Here is a 20254-nt window from a genome sequence, read left to right as displayed (position 1 = left end):
GCTCTGATGGCCACCTTAGAGGAGGTAGACGGCACAGGCACCACTTCTAGCCACTTACTGTACGCGTCGACTAGAATGAAGAAGATTTGCCCCTGGAACGGCCCCGCAAAGTCCAAGTGTAGCCGGGACCAGGGTTTGTGGGAGGACTCCCAAGCTCGTTCCGGCGCTCGGGGTGGTGCGGGCCGGAAAGCCTGACAGGGTTGGCATTGCTTCACCAGTCTTTCAATGTCCTGATCGAGGCCGGGCCACCACACGTAACTCCGAGCCAAGGCCTTCATCCGCACCACGCCCGGGTGAGCCTCGTGCAATGCTGTGAGCACTCGGTCTCGGAGAGGGGGAGGGATCACCACCCGGCCCCCCCACAACACACAACCCTTGTGCGCTGACAGTTCGTCCTTACGTGAGGCATAGGCCGAGAAGTCCGGTCCTGCCGTGACCACCGGCCACCCCCTTCTCACGGCAGAGAATCGCGGCAGAGAATCGGGTCTTTGGCGGTGCGACGAGCCACCTCTCGCACGTGGACCGGCTGGTCGGGTAGGGTCTCCAGCAGTGTGACTTGGTGAGCCGGGGCCGGGTCTGGCTCCATTTCTGGCAGGGGAAGACGGCTCAAGGCGTCAGCATGTCCCATCGCTTTCCCGGGCCGGTGAAGGAGTGTGTAGTTGTAGCCCGCCAGGAAGACGGACCACCGGATTACTCGAGGCGAAGTCATCTGGGGGGTCTGGTAGTCCGGGGCGAGCAGACCCAGGAGAGGCTTGTGGTCCGTCAAGACCGTGAAGGGCCGGCCGTAGAGGTAATGGTGAAATTTTTTCACCCCGGCCACGATAGCTAGAGCCTCTTTGTCAATTTGCGCGTAATTGCGCTCAGCTGGAGACAAGGTCCGGGAGTAGTAGGCCACTGGGACCTCCCGACCGTCAGGCAGCTCATGCCCCAGGACGTGAAATTTTTTCACCCTGGCCACGATAGCTAGAGCCTCTTCGTCAATTTGCGCGTAATTGCGCTCAGCTGGAGACAAGGTCCGGGAGTAGTAGGCCACTGGGACCTCCCGACCGTCAGGCAGCTCATGCCCCAGGACCGCCCCGACCCCGTATGGAGAGGCGTCGCAGGCCAGCACCACTGGCAGGTCCTCGTTGAAGTGGGCGAGAACCAAATTGGAGGTGAGGAGGTCTTTGACCACCTGGAACGCCGCCTGCTGAGCCAGGCCCCAGACCCAAGGCATGCCCTTGTCGAGGAGCCGATGGAGGGGTTCCGCTACTGCTGCTTTTAGGGGAAGAAAGGAGTGGTAAAAGTTAAGGAGGCCTAAGAAGGCCTGAAGTTCGGCATCCCGGCGGAGCTCTTGAGGGGTCTGCAAGACAGATACTCAAGCAATACAGGAAGAATGAGGGGGCATGGTTTTGGCTGGAGCAGAAAGAGAAAACCCATAGCCAGTGAAAAGGGCAGTTAGCAAAGCCCCCAGAAACTGGCGCGTAATTTGGGTGCTTCATTGGGCAGGGGAGAGAGGGAGCCCCAAGACAGAGACTCAAGCAACCTAGGAAGAAAGGGGGGGTGCTTTTGGAAGTAGCAGAAAGGGAAAACCCAAAGCCAGTGAAAGGGGCAGTTAGCAAACCCACCAGAAAGTGCAGGGTAAGCTGGGTGCCTTGTTGGACATGGTAGAAAGGGAACCCCAAGACAGAGACTCAAGCAACTGAAGAAGAAAGGGGGGGTGCTTTTGGAAGGAGCACAAAGGGAAAACCCACAGCCAGCAGGCAGAGAAAAGGGCAGTTTACGGAACCCACAATAGTGGTGGGGTCACTTGGGTCTTTGAGTTATGAAGGAAACAGACAACCCCAAAGTCAAAACAGCAAAGCATTGTAAAAGCAAAAGAATTCTACCCAAGTTTCCCACCCCTTGCATCAAAGAAAGAGAGTGGAGGGGGGGAAAGAACTGTATTACTGAAGTGCTGGGAAGAGAAAGAAGGCTAAAAAGAGAGATGATGATGCTTTTAGTCTGGCCGTTTATATCGTGGCCAGGAGATCCAGCAGGTTTCTCCACCCACCCACCCCAGTAAATTTCCCCCTCACCCCAGGCACACCAACAGATATTTTTCTCATACACAATGAGAACAAGACTCAGAAACACGCGACACGAACAAAGGACAGGAAGGAGACAGATGGACATCTCTCATTAGAAATTGGTCTTGCATTTCAGCTTCAGATAGTCACTATTGGTCCCTCAATGGCTGGAAAATCCCACCCATGCCTGCTTTTTGGCACAAAACTCCTTCAGTGTTTTTTTTTTTTTTTTTGCTGAACGTGTGCAAGAGCTTCCAAGCCAGGCTGAGAAGCTCAGAGACTCCAAGGCCCGAACATGTGACCTTCGAACCAAGTCATCTGAGCCTCAAACTGGGTCAAGTTAAGGCTGTATTTTAGCTCAGCATTCGGGTCTGTGCCCATCCCTAGCAGAATCATAGAATCATAGAATCACAGAGTTGAAAGGGGCCATACAGACCATCTAGTCCAAACCCCTGTTCAATGCTGGGTCAGCCTAGAGCATCCCTGACAAGTGTTTGTCCAGCCACTGCTTAAAGACAGCCATTGAGGGGGAGCTCACCACCTCCCTAGGCAGGTGATTTTTGCTTTTTCTTCAACCTCTCTATCCTCATACCCCAGAAAAAACTCAGGTAGGTCCAGGTGATATCGTGTTTCATGCTCTGAAGAGAAGGTCTGACAAATTTTAACTGGCAGAACCCAGAGAAGCCTCCAGTCTGTTCCTCAAAGACCCCATCTGAACTGTCCTGTTTGCAAGCAGGATGAACTGTTTTCCCTTTAGACTCCCCCCGCTGTTGTAGATCCCATTGGCATCCAGCCAAGGTCTTTGCTAGACATAGCCATAATACAGTCATTTTTCTTCTGCCCTTCCCTGAAGGAAACAGCAGAAATGTTCTCCTTTCAAATAATTTAACAAACTGCAGATCTCAATAGAAAGTGACTCTGTAACCTCTCCAGCAGAAACTGTGGGCTTCACTGCCCTGTGCTCACCCAAAAGGAAGCAGAGGCCAACCAAGACCATTAAAAGGGAAGTATGTATTAGGGACAGCTTTTATTGTGGCAATAACACACATAGACAGCTGCTCTTCTGGGCTCCATCATATGAGAAAGGATAGATGAAAGTGATAACTATTAGGGGTAAGGGGAAATCCAACCAATAAGAGGTTGAAAAAGATCACCTGAAAAATAGAACCCATTCTAGATGACGGTAGGTTTGTACTGAAGCTACAGAATGATCAGTCATATTTTACTGGGGCAAACAGAGGACATTTTCCCAACTAGTGCATCAACAGTTGCTGGGATATAGTTTTCAGACTATGACATACTGACAAACTCACTGCACTTGCAACACATGTAAGATCCTGTAGAATTGGGCTGGATGGGGAAATCTGATTTTCTGCTTTGAGAAGAAATCAGCTTTGCTCAATTGTGATTGGCTGGCCCTGTGTCAATCAGAGTCTAATTTCCACAGCTGTATTCCTGTCCCAAAATCAAGCCACCTTGGTGAAACAAATAGAATCTATAATCCCACTAGTATTTAAACCCAGAATTATTATTTTTAATGTGTGCATGACTGATTCTAAGCCACAGCTGTAGTCATTGTTGATGCACAAATCTGTGCCCGTGTACTCCCGGGGCCAAATTGGAAACACAAAGTCAGAGTCCAACGAGTTAGATAAATCTGTTTATTGCAATGAAACAGGAGATACAGGGCTGAGTACCTTTTGGCCCCCAGCAACGCCAAGCTGTATCCTGCCATAACCAGGAAGGGCAGAAGGTCTTATCCCCCAAATGACATCACTTATAATTTACACTTTACAGAACTCCTAATTGGCACCAGGCAGGTGGCATCACTAGAGCATCATTTGACTCCTTTGACTCAACACCTCCCCATTGGCATTCTTTTCTGCTGGTCCGGGGTGTCTGTAATTACATTAGCTTATGTTATCTTATCTGGTCCTCAGAACAATGGAAAACACTAAGGAACACCAGGACACTTTCTGGCCCCAGTGAGGCTAGCTTCCCTCTGCCTCGCTTTGGGGAGCTGGCTGATAAGGTACCAATGATTCACATTAAACTTGGGTCATGGCAGGCTTCCTGAGGCCATCTGCCGTGCTTAACAAAAGTAATTATTGTTTTGAGAAGCTCATCTTCTAACTTTCGCTACTTCGTGTCCTTGCAACTTCCAGATGTACATTCCATTCTGCATTCTAATTACATCTACAGAGGCCTCTAATAATACTTTTGCTTAATATAACTTATACAGGAGAATACATTTATAAAATATATATGCTACTATGGCTTTTTTCCATCTGGGCTAAATAGCAAAATCTGAATATACTATGATTAGACTCTTATGAAGGCGCACTGATGGCTGTCAATATATATGAGGAAAAGAATATCAAAAATCACATTCAGCAATCACATCCACTTGGTCCCTTGTCCTACATTGGTCCCTGCCAAACGGCAGGGAAAAAATGAGGTAAGCGCGGCTTTTAAAAGCCGCGCCAAAAAAGAAACGCCGCGGCGGGATCCCACGGATCCCGTTAGCGGCGCATCATTGCTCCCCGGCATGATCAGATGCCGGGGAGGAAGCTACAAGTGGGAGGGGAAGGCTGCCGAACTGCGCATGCTCGAGCATGCGCAGTACGGCAGGGGGCCAGGGATGCGGCGGCGGCAAGACGCGCCGCCGATCCCACGGCCAGGATAACGCGGCCCAACTGGATGAACCAAGAAACAAAACAGGGGGGAAGCATCAAAATAAACCTCCCAAGATATTTTGATTGGACAACTATGAATCATCATCATCATCTATATATCTAATTCTCAACAGTCCCCTCCGCCTGTGGATACTTATCTCCACAAATAGGGGGCACACTCTCCCCAAACAGATTTTTCTACAGACTCAGGGGATTCTGTGGATCTGCAGAAATATCCAAACAGAAAAAATATCCTCTCAGGGAGGGTTGAATCCCCCCCATACCTTTTGAAATGGCCACTGCAGGGATCTACTCCAGGTCCCACCACATCAACACTGAGAGATAGACAGGCTGATAGGAAGAGACAGAGACAGATAATGAGTGGGGGAAGAAGGGAGGAAGCAAAAGCAGAACTGGAGCTGGGATTGGGGAGGATTGCTTGCTGCCACTCGCCCATCTCCAATGCTGTTTTTCCTGCAGTATGAATGGTTAAATAGTAGGGGAATGTTTTAAAAAGACATCTGAGCCTGCAACTGCAAAGCCTTGCAAGTGGGAAAGAAGGATCATTCTCACCCTAATCTCTGTAGCTGCAGGCTCCACTGTCCTTTGAAACCATTCTCTCCTGCTTCAAAGTGCTTCTCCCCACCACCACCAGCTTGGGTACTGTTTCTTCTCACTGCTTCTCTCTTTTGACTGAGGGAAGCCAGAGGGAAGTTATGAAAGGACAGCTGAGGTGTCATTAATGGATGGGTGGGCACAGTGACTGAGAGGTAGGGGGCAGGTGGAGAGGAGGTGGAATTTCCTCCAACCAATGTCAGTTTGTATACACCCCCTTTTAAAATGTTCTTTAGCAACCCTGACAGACAAATAAATTGCCAAAGACAGCTGTGGTGCTGTGGGTGAATGTGGACTCATCTCAGGCTGAAGAATACTGGAGCCCTGCAACCACACAATTCTCCATGGCAAGGTGAGAGACTGAACAAGCAAAGGTGCCTCAGGCTGATCCATTGATAAACTAATGGCCATTTAAACAGCTGCTTTTGGCAAGGGAACTCAGAAGGAGAGTGGTACAGGACATCTATAGCACCTCAAAACCTGCAGTGTCCAGTAAGATAATCTTTAAAATCTCACCTCACATAAACAAAGAGATTGTAGTTCCCAGGCAAACTCCTCTTGGAAGCCAACTTCAGTTAGCTGGCTGACTATGCACAAAGGAATTGAGCAAGGCTAGATGGCTCTCTTTCCAGTGTTCAGTAAAAAAGAAAAAGGGGGGAACAAAGGGAAAAAGGGAAAATTGGGCTCCAACTGTCATTCCCTTCCCTTCATAGAAGGCTGTCACAGGACTGCCTCCTCCCTTAAGAGGGCACTGCTCAGGACAATTGAAAGAATCTCTGTCCACCTGATATATCAGGTGGGTATTGTAATTCCAAAAATATCCATTCTAGATCCTACAGGTGAGATTCTTTGTCTCAAGGCTCAAGATAGATGCAGCTGTAGCGTGGTGCTTAACTGTAGACAGCAGATCATTTGGTATGTTTAGGGTGTTGACTGGAGATATGTAGATATATTTGGCAATCACTGGTTTCCAGTATAAGGTCATTTTTATGCTTCCTTTATCTATTTGTACAGTGGTGTCTAGAAAATATATTTCTTTAATTAAAAAAGAAAGGAAAGAATCTCTGCCTTTTTTGTCAGAAACAACAATCACTGATCAGTACCATACAGAATAATACAATGTCAAAAGGACCTCACAAAATAGGATGCCCTGCCAAAATGAGAAAAACCAAAACGCTAACAAATTGGTTACTGCAAGAAAACTATTTAAACAGTAACCAACTATACTATGAAAAAGACATTAATAATATGCAACATTTTGTTGCATGTCCCCACTTGTCATATCTAATTCTCAACATGGCTAAATCTGTACATACTTAAATCTAGAGACCAGAACCATGAAAATATAAGCCAGATCTTTCTACAAACCTGAGAAAAAGCTCCAGGTTCACAGAAAAATCTGAAATCTAAAAACAAAACCTCTCCCCTGCCTGTGAAGCTGCTGGCAGTCTGAAATTGGATCAATTAGTATACACCATCTGTTTACTTGAAATACGGTATTAATGTTGTAACTATTTTATCTTGATGCTTGTACAAATGTTGTACATTGCCCAGAGCCCTGCACTGCAAATTTAATATATAAATACAATAAATAAAAAATAAATAAAAATACAATAAATAAAAAAACGCTATCCCCTAAATAATAGAACCAGTGCCTCTATCTCTAAGAAATGAATGGCTTCTGCAGCAGTCCATGTGGGGGTTGCTAGGCAACCACAACACTATTGCCAGGTTTCAAGCCCTGATTTCTGTCAGTAAGAAGCAAGGGAAGGGCCCTTTCAAGGCCTGTTTTGGCCTTTGAGGGAGGACTCAGTGGAATCAGGCACATCAACAACTACCAACAGCAGGCACTGCATGAAAGCCAATGTGGTGCAGTGGTTAGTTTCAAATGAGGATCTGGGAGATACAGGTTTGAATTCCACCTCTCCATGGAATCTCACTGGGTCACCTTGGGCTAATTATACATTCTCAGACTAATCTACTGTTGTGTGGATAAAAATGGAGATAAGGAGAATGCTTTAAACTGTTTTTGGAGAGAATGTATAAATGAAGTAAATAAATAATAAATGCAGCCAAAGACTGGGGACTGTTAGTTAAAAGGTGCACTGGATTTTATGCTTGGGGAGGAGAAAAGGAAGCAGAGAAAAGCAAAGATATGGGGATTGCCAAGAGGGGGGAAGAGGTTTGTTATCTTTACTTCTGTTTCTTCCACTGTCTACAACTCAGATTATATACTTAAGGCTGGGACATATTTTTTCATATGCTTCACTCTGCCCTTTGAAGGAATAATAACAGCCTAGACTCCTCCACAACCCCAAAAGTTCATAAAATCCACATTTAATTCGCTTCCTAATTAGTGGAGTAGGACCCACAATTAAGTCACAATGGATTGGGAGCACAAGGACAGAGAGCTGTTTAGATCTAGGTCAGGAACAGCAACTGAGAGGTAGATCAGCTTGCTTTTTGAGAACTAGAAGTGGGAGACCTGCAAGGAATTACAGGGGGCATCTCATTTTCCCTCTGTACTGTAAGTAAAGGTAAAGGTTCCCTTGCTCGAAAGCCAGTCGAATCCGACTCTAGGGTTGCGGTGCTCATCTCCATTTCAAAGCCGAAGAGCTAGCGCTGTCCGAAGACATTTCCGTGGTCATGTGGTCGGCATGACTAAACACCAAGGTGCACGGAACGCTGTTACCTTCCCACCGAAGTGGTACCTATTTATCTACTTGCAATTTCTTGCTTTCGAACTGCTAGGTTGGCAGGAGCTGGAACTACAGATGGGAACTCACTCCATCAGGCGGCACCCAGGTCTCGAACTGCCGAACTACTGACTTTCCGCAGCCTGCAGTTCAGCGTCTTAACCACTTGAGCCACCGCAGCTCCTGTACTGTACTGTACTGTACTGTAACCATATGTTAACCTACTCCAGAATTTACAGTGGACTAAAAGACAAGTTGAACTTAGTTGTTGCTGTACCTCTGTTCAGAGAAGGCACCTTTTATTGAACTCTGCACCCATCAAAAACTGATGCCTCCTTATTTCCATGCCTGGTCTTCTGGATACACCAGGTACAATCATGAGCAACTTGTGCAGCAGCTCTTGTAAACAGCATGGTGCCTCCAAGCATAAGGAATAAAAGAAGTGGCTGTTTTAGCCTTTTCCCTGGTCAGTAGGCACAACTTTGCATACCAAAGCTAAAATCAAAACTGAACTCTTGAATGAAATGGTTGAGAAGAGTTCTCAAGTCTTCATCAAACAATTCACGTGCCAGTCCCTATCTCACCAATCCATTGTTACATGTTCCTATTAGGTTTCTTCAGAGTTAATGAACTCCAAATGGCTTCTTGTTCTGGTGTGGAGTTTGCATTGTCATTTATATCTTGTATTTTCTTTCCACTATGCCAAGGAGTGATGACTCACTTGAATTACACATCAGTAATAGCACTAACAGAAATGTAACAACGTCCCCACTAAAATGGCAGTTATATCACTGAGGAAGCATGAGACCTCCTAGAGCTCTAGGAAATAAACACACAGTCGTTTCTAATGCACACTGGAAAAAAATGGAAATTGTAGAGTGGTCGATAAGTGGGCATCACTTGAAGAATGCTGCCAGTATCCAGCAATGTTCCAAGAGATAGGTTTTGGAGCCAACATTTTTATCAGCAATCATGATAACAGCATAGAATTCTTACAGATAAAATTTGCAACTCATCTTCCTATTTACCAGTTTCTATGACAACTGGGGATAATGGACTGTCCAGAGTAAATGGTTACAATAAAGCAAAATCTATTTTAACAATGCCACTATGCACAGGCTGACATATCTAGCAAATTATATTTATATAACACTTAGTGGCTCCAGTCACAGACACTAAATAATCCACTTTCAATTCACTTTCCACTAGACCTTAAATCCTGGTTCAACCGTATCCCTGAACTTATATTCTACAGTACACACGAGTTCACCCCTGTAATTATCTCGGGGTATTTTTTGTTTCCACATTACACTGAGGTCACCCCGGTTTCGCCCCATAGTTGTCCTGGGATAAACAGATGCTGTTGTAACCAGGCATAAATGCAAGGTATTGTGTCATGAGTTGAACTTTGATAAAACCAGGGATGAGATCCAAGGGCAGAAAGGACCTTATAGTAAAAACGACTCCTTAATACAGGGGTGTCAAACATGCGGCCCGGCGGATGGATCAGGCCCCCGGAGGGCTCCTATCAGGACCACAGTGGAAGTGGCTGTCTTCTGCTTCTTCTTCCAGTTCTGCTGCTGCTGTGTCATCGTAGGTTTGCAGCTTACAGAGACACACCTGAACAGCACACTCAAGATTGCAACAGCACAAACATTTTGATGTAATAATTCAGAGCAAGATGTGTCAGTTATCAGACACTATTAAATAAACAAAATATTGCAAGAGTGCTAATGTTTTAAGCATGTTTCTATTTTAAGTTAAAAAAAAAACTTTGTGTTTGCGTCCTTTATAAAGTTTATATCTCTGCTACCTGGCATTACATTTTATGACACACATGGCCCAGCTCAACAAGGTCTCATTTATGTCAGATCCGGCCCTCATAACAAATGAGTTCGACACCCCTGTGTTAACAGTTCCCCTCTGCCAGCTCCCTGCTGTGTCTGCATGGACACTAGTAGATAATTCTCTGGTGAAACAACTCCTGAGGGCCCAGCCTGAGGATTGAAGCCGGTTTAGGTTTCGCATATGGAGCTCTGGAATAGGGAAGACAAGCTCACAAAGCACTAGCTGAGTGGCCATCCCAACGGGGGTTAGGGCGGTATATCAAATTGAATAAATAAATAAATAAATAATATACACATCTTCTAAAAGGCTAAACCTACAGTCAGAACACATGTCCTTTTTCCATGTCTTACATTTGCCTAGAAATGGCTAAGAGAGGCAACACTGAGGGTGGTCTACATTTAAGCTTGCCTAACACTATAGTTATGCCAACCCTCAGTTATTCACAATAAAAATTTCCTGTAAATTCCTCTAATTTAGTTTTAATTTGGTTTATTTTAGTTTTTTTTAATGGCTTGACCATTTCTAAGGAGGAGATAACAAATCTCTGTGCTCTTGGGCCCATGTTCCACTTACACAACTCCATAGCTATGTCGTGAACAGAATGTTTTCAAATCACGTAGGCACATTTCCCCCCTTGAAAAACAGAAGGAGTGATAGGAGCCCTTGAATAAGAACTATTGCCAATCAGAGTAGACACTGCTGCATACCATGAATTAGCAGCCTGTTTCAGTATTAGACAGCTTTATTTAATTAATTTATTTATTTTTCGTATTTGTATCCTGCCCATCCCAAAAACGGGCTCAGGGTGGGTCACATTATTTTTCAACAATACAATAAGTTTAAAAGCACAGTACAAACATTTAAAATCAGTAGTTATAGCTACTGGTGAAAGTTCCGACCCATTAGTACAGATAGATATGGCTGGTTGCCGATAGATGGATGGCCAGCAGGTAGGAGACAGCAACCTCAGGGAGGCCGTATGTGGACACCCACTGCCTCAACCAAAAGCCTGGCGGAACAGCTCCATCTTGCAGGCCCTGTGGAATTGAGTAAGGTCCCACAGGGCCCTGATCTCGATGGGGAGCATGTTCCATCAGGTGGAAGCCAGGGCAGAGAAAGCCCTGGCCCTGGTCAAGGCTAGATGGACATCTTTTGGACCAGGGACCACCAGGAGATGTTGATTATTAGAGCATAAAGCTCTTCGAGGTGTATACAGGAAGAGGTGGTCCCTTAGGTATGTTGGTCCCAGGCTGTATAAGGCTTTGAAGGTTATTACCAACACCTTGAAGGGGATTCGGTACTCAACTGGTAACCAGTGCAGCTGGAAAAGCACATGCCAAATGTGAGCCCACACAGGCATCCATGTCAGCAGGTGCGCCACCGCATTTTATACCAGCTGTAATTTCCAGATACATTCTTTATACATTCATAAGAGAAAAGAAAATCTAAGGACGTACTCATGTGACCCATTTCTCATACAATGAGCTCACATTTGTTTCCCAGTTGTGGTACACATTTCATAAGTTCTTCCCTCATGGCTGCTCTTTTTTTACAGGGATACTGGATTTTTGCTGATTTCACACATGCTACGCATCAACGAAGTCTGGCACTCACACATCACCTCTTTACTAGAAAGAACAACCAACCAACAGTGCTAGTTGTGCTTCCCTCTGCAGAGCCTGTGTATCTCCTCATTCAGCATTTTTACTTTTCCAAGACAAATAAAAGCTTATTTAATATACATGCTCATATTTCTGCTTATCAGTCATGGAAGCCCAGCATAACCCAGCTCATCCGGCAGCAGGCCCTAACGGATGTGCTGCCGGGGTGCTGCCTTTGCCTCCCAGCAAGGAGGAGGGGTGGGCTTGCCTCTGCATTAATGGCTGCATATGGGGCATTAAAGGGGATGGGGCCAGAAGTCTTTTTGGCTGGCCCCGCAGCCTCTGGCCAGTCTTCACTTGCTCTCAACCCACCCTCCCACCCTGGAAGCAGTACAGGCTGTGGCTGGTCACCCTATTGGGGGCCGGGTAGGAATGTTTCACCTCTACCTGAATTGGCTTATTGGTGGGGGTGTTTTTGCCTACCCTGTACTGTGGCAGTGGATTGGGTATTGGCTTGAGTGTGGCCATGTTAAATAGTTTGGTCACTTTATGTTAGGTGGGGTTTTAGTTAAGATGCTGATTGTGGTCTGGTGAGCACCAACTGGCACCCCTACTTGAGGTAAGGGGTCTTGTGAGTACACCCCTTGTGCCCTGCAGCCCAGGGAGGGGAAAGCAGACTGCCTGCGGGACCAACCTGGATTTCTTCCCTTTGAGCCTTGCAGCTCGGGGGACAGAGTTCCAGGGCAACTACCCCAATCATGCTGACCAGGCAAAAGCCACATAGGTTGGCTATTGTCTGGGGCAGGGCGGCTCGCCCTACTGTACATGGCAAGGGGGGAGGGGTTTGGTGACCCCTGGCCTAAGCCTTTCCACAATGCAGTTATGTTGGACCTTGCTGTATTTTGTGTTATTGTTAATAGTTAATAAAATGGTCCATTAGTCAATCCAATACTGTTGTACGTCTCTTCCTTCTGGCTTGGGGGGCAGCAGGTACAACCACCTACCTAAAAGACTGTGAATCTTTCTTTCCAGAATTATGACTAGATCAAGTATGCTGGCACCAAAATCCTTCTCAAGTATAAGGCTTAGAGAGGAACATTCAACGAGAGCCAGAAGAATGTGAGAGAAGGAAGGAGTAAAGAACACACACTTCCAAGTATGTTGTCACCTAGGGTTGCCACAATGCCAGAAGAAGGGAGGGAAACTTTGTGTCACTTTAACAGAGGTTTAATTAGGGCTGCCAGATCCCCATCAAGGGCAAGGGATCCCTGACCCCAGCCACTGCCTCCCTTCACAGAAAAGCTGGCCAGCAGGGAGTCATAGCTGCAGTGGGAGAGGCCTAGGCTGGCAACATTGCTTCTGGCATGCACCAGAAGAAGGGTTGCCAGGTTCCTCCTGGCCACCGGCAAGGGATGGGGGTTAGGGTTGCCAGATCTAGGTTGGGAAACCAGGTTGGGAGTAGAGTCTGGGGTAGGGTTGCCAAATTTAAAAATCCTACCGGCGGGGGAGCGTCCTGCTGCTCTGGGAGCCGGTCGGGAACCCGCCGGAGCGTCACCGGAAGTGACGTCACACGCTGGGCGGGGCCACACCATTTGAGGGGAAAACACTTTGTTTTCCCCTCAAATGGCGTGGCCCCGCCCCCAGCGTGCGACGTCACTTCCGGTGACGCACACGCCGGGGAGGGGTTTCCCCCGGGCCCCGATTCCCCGGCGTCGGGGAACGGAGCCTCCGGGGCGGGGGATTTCTGCCCTACCGGGGGAGTTGGAAGCCCTAGTCTGGGGAGGACAGGGACCTCAATGGGGTACAATGCCATAGAGTCCACCCTCCAAAGCATCCATTTTCGCCTGGCGAACTGATCTCTGTAGTCTGGAGAGGCACTGTAATTCCATGGGGTCCCCAGGTCCCTCCTGGAGGCCAGCATCCCTAACCGGAAGTGATGTCATCATAACATTGGATGCTCTGGTATTTGGGCAAAAACTCTGCAGTAAAAAAGTTAACCATAGAGTTTATCCCCAAATACCAGTGAATCAATCATCACTGGCAATGCAATTATGTCACTTTGGGTGTGTGCTGGAAATAATGCTGCTATGCCACTAGTGATGACAACATGTTGCCTGCCTCGCCCTCCCCCCCCACCAATAAGTCTCCCCTGCTCTTCAGGGACCTGGAAATAGGGGACTGAAGCTTTCCATGGCACTGAGGTAAATAATATCATCTAGTAAATAACATCGCAACAGGCTTCTATTAAAGAGACAGAACATTTTTTCCCCCTCCAAGCAGCTGGCATCCCTTGTTATATTTGTCTTAACAACAAACCATTATTGGCATTATACACTAAGGAGAATACAAGACATAAGAAGTACTCAGGCCCTGGTCACACGGAGCATTTGCCTCACTGAAGGCACGATTCTCCCACGGAGTTTTCTAGCGCGATCACACCAGAACATCTGGGAGGCGTAGCGCGCCCGTGGTGAACCTGTGGTGTCTCGTTGAAGATATGCATTAAAAAGTACCTGGGACGACCTACTGGCAAATGGTTTGCCATGGGCTGCATGTGGATTCCCCCGGTGTGATTGCACCAGCACACAGCTTTCTCCCCAGTCATCCTGTTTCCCGCTGGTGCCAAAGGAGGAAGCTGCCATCACATCTGAACACATAATCACAGATCAAACTGCCACGGTGCAAATAGCCACACCTCCCCCCTGTGTTATCCAGTCCGTGTGACCGGGGCCTCAATACAGTTAACACAAATCTCACTTTTTAGAAGCCAGATTCAAAAAAGCTGCACTATTTCAACAGTTACAGCATTTTTTGAGGAAAGAAGAAAAAAGGACTTATAATTATCAGATTGGCCTATTAAATCCTGTCATGATCTGGGCTGTGCAAGCCAGGCCTAGTAGGCCCAGGTAGCCTGGCTAGCAGGGCATGGTGTTGCAGCCTGGTGAGACACCAGCTCCCTGTTGACCACCATCCACCACTCTCTTGTGGATCCTAAGTATCTCATCCCAGGTGAAGAAAGACGGGTGTGGTGCCTGCAGGATGTCAAAGGGATTGCCCTCCCAGTGGCCAAGATACCTATTCAATATGAGGGGTGGAGCAGACAGCGGAAGGTTGCTGTATATGAACACACCCATGTAACTATGTTTGTAGGGGAAGATCTGGCAGAACAGGTACTTCGATGGCAGGAAGGACAAAATAGAGGTAATGGTCAGCACTGCACAGAAGGAGAGGCAGGCAGGCTGTTGAAAGCAGCAGCTGAGTTGGAACACTTTTCCAAAATGGCATGCGAAGACAAGAAGAGAAGAAGATCATCCCAGAGCCAGAATCCTAAGAAACCAGAACAGTTGAGGAAGCTGTTTGTTGGTGGCCTAAGCTCTGAAACTACCAATGCTAGTTTAAGGGAACACTTTGAAACATGGGGCACACTCACTGACTGTGTGGTAATTAGGAACACAGAATCCTAAGGAACCCAAACACAAAATGGGTTTGATTTTGTAACCTATTCTTGTGTGGGGGAGGCAGATGCTGCCATGGCAGTTCGACCACATAAAGTGGATGGACATAACTGTGAAGTGAAAAAAGCCCTCTCCAAGTGAGAAATGCAAGTTGCTACTGAGAAATCGTGGAAGCTTTGGTGGCAAAGAAGACCAGGGTGGTGGGAGGGGCTTCCAACCGCCAAACTTGAGATGATTAGCCAACTTACTGTGTATATTTTCCTATCTCATTTGTGGTTCATTTTTAATAGTTATTATTGTGTGTATATGTTAATGCTAATTGAGTTGAAAGGGTGAAGCACAGCCCAAATCCTGTGTGCAGATCGCATCAATGGAGATCCACAGAAGGACCCCATGATTTGGTCTGGGTGTGTGTGTCATAATCTGGGCTGTGCAAGCAAGGCCTATTAGGCCCAGGGAGCCTGGCTAGCAGTAGGGAAGGCTGGGCCTCCAAGCCGCAGAAGGCCTTGGGACGTTTTGGCACCGATTTTGGCCAATAGAGAAGAGGGCTGGGGAATAAAAGAACTGGTGCAAGAGGAGAAGCTGTTCTTCTTCCCAGGGAACAGGGCCAGAAGGAAGGCTGCTGTGGGGAAGAAACCCTCATCCTGAGGGGTGAGTAGTCTAAGGCCACTTGAGATAGTGAGCTAGGGACAGTATATTTAGATGTGTTAGGGCATTTGATTTCTTTTCTTTTCTTTTCACCCACTTACTGTTATTATTCTTGCACCTTGTTTGTTTGACCTCCTATAAAATAAACCATTTTCATTGTTCTCACACCTATTATTTGGCCAAAAGGGAGGTCTAAAGGCCTGGGAGGGTGCTCTGGGCCTTCTCAGAGGAGCCTGGAACCAGAGTGGTGGCAGCGTCAGGTGACACCACATTAGAGTTGTGACAAATCCTTTAACAACCGATCTAAATACGTAGCACACACGATGAACTTGTATGATGTGGTACTACTGGTCATGGTCTGGCAGCAAACTAGCCAACAGACCTGAGACTAGAACTGTGATATACTAAAGGTAATAGGAGAGAAGTAACTTTCTTGGATCAGGTGATGTAGGCTAGGTTGGTTGATCAAGTAGCAAGAGTTACCAGGATTGCAGAATAAGAACACTTTCCTGAGAGTAAGCCATGTTGACTAAAATGGTATTTACTTCTGAGTAAACCAGCTTTGAACTGTTTCCTTACACAGCTTCACCCAGCCATGTAGCAGTTGATACCAAAGAAAGTGGGCTGTGGCAAGAAGCAGAGAGACCAGAACCAAGGGAGGGAAAAAACTGAAAGATGGTTATAGAGAAACTCATATCATAGCCCTGGAATTCCGTTACTCAGAGGATTCTTAGGAACCTGACCCTGGCCCTTTCTGCACATGTCTGTTTCCTTGGTTTCTGATTACATCTCAATCTTCCATTCTGCATTCCTTCCAGCTTTCACTGCCACTTTGTGTTGGGACTTCTTATTGGTTCTTAATTTATTTTAGGGGGATCAGCACTCAGACCGCTTCCAGCACACTTCCCAAAAGTGTTTTTGCCACAAACCTTTGTTCTGCTCTGTTTTGAAATTGACACTGCTATTTAAAGTAGAATTGTTTCTGCGAATATTTAAGTGCCGCCCACTGCCCTCCCCTATTTTATCCTCCTTTCTCTTTGGTCTATGTTAGGTTGCCTGCCTCGGTGGGGAGAGTGGTGTCAGCTAGGCCTCTAGCTGCCATGGAGTGTGGGAGGGGGGCTCTGGAATTTTAGGTTTCTTGTCTCTGTGTCTTCAGTGTTCCTTTATCTCTGTAACATGAGCGTTTGGCCTTGGTTGTCTAGCACCAGCTTCCTCCTGGGAAACTGGACCCGTTAGCTTTGGTGGGCTTCTACCTGTTCTGTGATTGGCTCCAGGGCATCAGGGGGGCCTCTTGAATTATGTATATCTTGTTTGCCAGTTGTAACACAGGATGTGTAAAGATGATCTGCATACTTCAATGTTTCAATAAACTTTGCTTCTTTGCAAGAAAGTTGTTGGGAACTGATTGCTGCAGGAGTCTGACAGGTGGGGTATAAATCTAATAAATAAATAAATAAATTTACATGATAACAAGTTTCCTCATGGGCAATTGCTGAACATTTAGATTTGTTTAGAGTCTGCAGTGGTTTGGAGGATGGGAGAGCTACTGGAAAAACTGGTTTTTCAAGATGCACTTCTAAACCAAACAGACTTCAATCACAAACATTTCCCTCAGAACAAAAATAGATGCATGGATTGATGGTTTGCATTTTGATTTGGTACTAAGTGTTGATGATTGTATATTATCCCTGGGTTATTCCCATTACATAATGTTAGCTAACACTGTCCTGTTAACACTGAAATGCCTCATCCACAAAATGTCATTCTGATTTTCCTGGAAGAATTCCACCCACCAGCTAGTGCTCTGTGGAAAGGAAGAGAAAACATGGAGCATTGAAGGGAGAGGGATCATGCAGGTGCCTTGGCTACTCCTTCTCCAAAGGATAAGAGCAATCAGGACTCAAAACACACTTTCTTCCATGGGTATGCAGAAAACATAATATGCAGAGACTTGAGTTTCTCGCACAAAGTGCCGAAGAATAATTACATATGAAGAATTAAAGGAAATTATTCAAATCAAAGACATACCGCCTCAAGTTCTGGGAAAATTGGGAGTAAAGAGTGAATGCAGAAAGGTCCCCTGACTCAGCAAGTTTTTAAGTCTCTGAACACTTGAACCAATTGTGAATATATTATTTTGGTTCCCACTCTTGATCTCACAGCTGAGCTATGTCAGTCAGTAGCACCTTTGATTAATGATCCTGCAGATAGGGGGTCAAATACAGGGGAAGCTTACAAGACCCTCTTTGCAAATTAATTAAGACCATTCTACAAACATTCAGCTGCAAAGCTGAAACTGGAATTTACAGAGACAGACCAAAAATCTGTGTCAAACTCAGCTTAGTTAGCCATAGTTACCAGGGAGGAGGGTTGCATGGCTATGTGTGTGTGAATTGCTCTATTTTAGGCATCGTAACTCTTCCTTAAGATACCTTCCTCCTAGAGGAATGTCCTTGAGGCTGAGGTTGTGCCAGCTTGCTATTGTAGATAATGGGATCGTATATTCCTAGATGGGGTGTAGTGAATGCAGGAGCTAGGCGGGATGGCTGCGACATGTGATTGGTTATTCCCCAGGGGCCCCCATTGGAACTCTCTATATCTTTGGACTTTCCCACCTGAATCTCAGTTCTGACACGGTACTGTTATAACCTGGATCATGCTGATATCTCAATAAACAAATCACTACCAAAGAGAGAGTTGTTGGAAGTCTCTTGACCAGGAGTCTGACAATCTGCTGCACATTGTTAATCAACACTAGGTATAAGCATAGCATTGTATTTAACATACATTTTGAGGTGTAATATGGATGCATGAAAACATCACACCAGGGAGAGTAGATATGTGGGATGGGAGGAGGGATGCTCTAATATCCACTGGTTCAGTTTCATTTTGCAAGCTGTGAGGTGGGAGCTGATTTCTGATGGTCTGTTCTGCTGCCCATGAGGGACCCAACCCTCTTCACTGGGCCACTTCCTGTGTACTGTAATAGCACAGTGCAGTACACACAGTCACTCCATGGGCGTCTCCCCCCACAGTTCTTCCATCTTCACTGGTCCTTAGCAGCAAGGCACATGGGCAAGCAGTGAGCCAATTAATCGGTCTAAAAGTTTCATCTGTGACTCTGAATGGTCATACAATGTCATTAAATGTGGATCAGTTGTCTAGACTGTTTTCCACATGTGTGCTCCCAATGAGCAGGAACCCTAACATGTTCCTAGCATGTGCCACTATTTGACTAATGGGAATAGATATACTTGTTTTACATTAAGTGAAGAATTGCTTCACTCTAGCAATCCTGCCTGTTCACATGGTCTGCTACTGATTTTTGAAATTTTAAGTACTGAAAATATAAATTTGTACACTTCAAACTTGTGACTTAGAAAAATGCTGAAAACATAAGGTTGGAATTCTGTGCTGATACTGAGAGGTATTCATAGTCTTCCCCTTCTCTCACCAGCCCTCCCTGATGGAAAAAGGTAGCGAGATTTTTCTCAGTTCCCTGTCCTTACTGTAGACTCCCTCCCATACAATTTTGGTCTTGTTCATAAGGGCCTCCTGAGCCCTGTTGTCATCTTTTCAAGGGTTCCAGGGGACTGCTGGGGAAAGGAAGAACTGCCCCACAAGCTCCAAGCAATTATTTTCAGAATGTTGGACACTAACAAAGTTGAATGATGTGCATCTTAATACATATGTGGGAGAAATTATGCTATCTGGATACATACAGATGGGAGATAAGAGAAAGTCCCGTGTTTGCTATAAATTCAAAAGAGACATCTGTATATAGAGAACTAACCTGATACCCATGCTTCACTACGGTATTTAAGTTCCATAAATCCAGTTATAATACTGATGATGTGAAGTCTGAAATGTAACATTTGTTCTAGGAATTCTAATGGAGAAGACTGTAGTGTAAAAAATGAAGTGAGACATAAGTACTTTTTCTCTCTCTACTGAAGGACCTCTCTGTAGACCACATTGGTGGTTCTGCCCTCAGATGCTAGGATCACCAGGCTGCTTGGTGAGCTCACTCTGCAGCAGGCAACATAGAACTGTCCATTTAAGAAGCAGTTGTCTGTTCAGTCAACTCCTGCCACCTTCCACGAAAGTGATGGCCTTTCTACTTGTGTTCCTGGATTGTTTTGCTCATATGGAGACTGTGTTGTTCTGAGCACCTCAGGGTGATCTTTCTGGTACTTGGCCTACACAGCTCAATGCCCCGCAGGAGTACTATGTGCAAATGTCTTTGCCGCATTCCTAAGTTGCCTCCTTCTTATAGCGTTGGTGGTTTGCCAGGAGCTTTCTTGGGGGCAGTAATAGGTGAGGGGTTTGAGGGGGAGCTGGTGTGAGGGAGTGGTGATGTGGTGGACATTTCTTCAGGTTCATGAGGGAAGCTCATGTGGAAATGGCTCCTATCTGTCTCCTTTACTATCTCCCCATAAACATTCATTAACTTAATTGCCATGCTGGCTTTTTTGAAAAATGTCTATTCATGAGTCTTGAATAGCTGATTTATGTAACTGTCCTCAACTGTCTGAAGTCTCTTCTAACTGTGTTTTTACCTCAGAACATTGAGATCCACAGCTGAGCAATCAGAGGGAGGTGGGTGCAAGTAGGAAGGTTTTACCTCAGAACTCTGAACTACACAATTGACCAATCGGGGGAGGGGGG

Source organism: Gekko japonicus, unplaced genomic scaffold (assembly GCF_001447785.1).
Source record: "Gekko japonicus isolate JY-2015 unplaced genomic scaffold, Gekko_japonicus_V1.1 scaffold501, whole genome shotgun sequence".
NCBI classification, from domain to species: Eukaryota; Metazoa; Chordata; class Lepidosauria; order Squamata; family Gekkonidae; genus Gekko; species Gekko japonicus.
Note: the sequence above shows the minus strand (reverse complement) of the source record.